This window comes from Magnolia sinica, chromosome 19 (assembly GCF_029962835.1).
Source record: "Magnolia sinica isolate HGM2019 chromosome 19, MsV1, whole genome shotgun sequence".
Taxonomy (NCBI): domain Eukaryota; kingdom Viridiplantae; phylum Streptophyta; class Magnoliopsida; order Magnoliales; family Magnoliaceae; genus Magnolia; species Magnolia sinica.
The window spans coordinates 20,590,484-20,593,211 of NC_080591.1; positions in this window are offsets into that span (position 1 = coordinate 20,590,484).

The following is a 2,728-nucleotide window of genomic DNA, read 5'->3' on the forward strand; positions in this document are numbered from 1 at the left end:
AAGCTCAACTAGTGGCTCGTGGTTTCACACAACTTCCTGGCCTGGACTATGACGAAACATTTAGTCCAGTGGTTAAACAAGGTACCATCCGATCAATCCTCACACTTGGTTTGTCTCAAGGCTGGTCCATTAAACAACTTGATGTAAGTAATGCTTTTCTTCATGGTGATTTACAAGAGCATGTATATTTATCTCAACCACCTGGTTTTGAAGACTCATCTCATCCTCTTCATGTTTGCCAACTGCATAAAGCTCTCTACGGATTAAAACAGGCTCCAAGAGCTTGGTACATGAAGTTCAGTAATTATATTCAGCAAATGGGTTTCCATAGATCTCCCTATGATCAATCCTTGTTTTCTCGACGTCAAGGTTTGAATATAATTGTGCTCTTAATTTATGTCGATGACATACTTATCACAGGGAGCTCTCCTTCAAAAATCAGCAGCTTCATTTCTCATCTCTCTACTGCTTTTCACATGAAGGATCTTGGAGATGTACATTTCTTTTTAGGACTACAAATTACACGAGATGAGTCGACCATCACTGTCACTCAGACCCGCTATCTACTTTCTCTACTTCAAAATTTTGGTTCGGATGGTGCGAAACTAGTCTCCACTCCTATGGCCTCTGGTATGTCGTTAACTGCTAATGAGGGAGCACTATTATCTGATCCAACCTATTATCGGCGCCTTGTTGGTTCCCTCCAATATCTCACTTTGATGCGCCCTGATATCTCCTATGCAGTCAACAATATATATCAGTTCATGCAGAATCCTCGAGACACTCATCTTGTTGCAGCTAAGCGTATATTTCAGTATCTCAAAGGTACTCTTAATATTGGCCTTAACTTTGTACAAGCTCCTCTTACTGCACTTCGTGTTTTTTGTGATGCGGATTGGGCAGGGTCCATGGATGATCGACGTTCTACAATTGGGTTTGCTATCTATATGGGTGATAACTTGTTATCATGGGGAGCTAAAAAGCAAGCTACCGTGTCTCGCTCCACAGCGGAAGCCGAATATCGTGCGTTGGCGTCAACCACAGCTGAACTTATGTGGTTTATGCACCTTCTGAAAAGCATTGGTTTTTCAATTCCTGCTCCCACATTATATTGCGACAACATCAGTGCTATACACATGGCCAAGAATCCCGTTTTTCATCATTGCACGAAACATATTGAGATAGATGTTCATTTTGTTCGGGAACAAGTTGTTCGTGGTATTCTTTCTTTGCAACATATTTCTGGTCTAGATCAAATAGCCGATATATTTACAAAACCATTGTGTACTGCCAAGTTTCTACCGAATAGAAGCAAGCTCTTCATTAGTCCAATACTGCCTTGAGCTTGAGGGGGGATGAAGAGATACGACCTATCAATCATGATTTTCTCTCCCATGACTTCCTCTCATAATTAATTCTTTCCTTTGTTTTGTATACGTTATTATTTTCCATGTATAGCATAATAGGCAGTGATTACATTTCTATGTATAGCACAATAGACGGCCATGATGTTAACTGTACATAACCGTTACTCACACTTGTAATTCCTATTTAAGATGAATACAATGCCTAAGAAAGGCAGGTTAGTTTTCCTACAATACGTGTTTGTATTGTTTTTTAACAGGGATTTTTACAGCTAAATCCCCCCAATTGAAGTTTTACATAAGTAATGCAACGACTTGAAATTAAGAGAGGTGCTCCTGGAGAGAGGAACTTTTTTTCTTTAAAAAGTAGTGAATGTTGAGACTATAAGGCCCACATCAATAAATAATCAGGCGATCAAATCATTAAATGGGCTGCAATTGAATTTGGATGTTTTGAGTGGTGTGTATTAATTTTTTATGAACTGGCCCAATTTATTATTGGATCCTCTATAGTTTTGATTCATCTAATAATAATGTTGGTTTGCTTCTGCTGATGGGTTGAATGTTAGATACATATTACATGGCCCCACAATTATCAATTCCTACTTTGTATAGAAAATACAATTAAATGAGGGAGGAGCATAATCCATATCTGAAAAAATACTCTCCACTGTTTGTGGAGGCATTATCTGGTAAAATCCCATTTTCAGAGGAATTGGCGGTAAAAACTCTAAAAGGAAAAAACTCATATCAATTTATATCATTATTGTCTTCTATATTTTAATGAAAATAAACTTAATTAGAGATTTTTTTAGAATTTTTATTATTAAAGTTTCTCTGTGATATTTTAAAGTATTTTACGATTCCAATACCTCTTAATGATTGTAAATTTATTATTATACAAATTTAAAATATTGTGAACCTTTTAAATATTTTAAAAAATATAACTTCCCTTGGATAGTAAAATTTTTAAATATTTAATTATAAAATTTTCTTTTAATAAAATTGATAATTTTAATTCATTTTATGTGATTGAAATTTTAATTTTTAATTTTAAAATATATAAATTTCAATGAAATTTCTAATGTGTCAAATAACTAAAAAAAAAATCTCATCACAGATCTCACCATTCGTATAATGGTTGAGTCAAAAGCAACGGTCCAAAGAAACAATTTTCAACTAATCTTTTATGGCCACAAGGATCTATCGGCAGTGAGATTTTGCCTTGTGGCTCATACATAAGGGCGTGTTTGGATTCACATATAATATTGCTCTGCACTGTAAATATTTATGGATATTATATTCGTGACACTGTAGCTCGTATACGTCCATTTTGTCATTGACAATCGCATTGTTTGGATTAG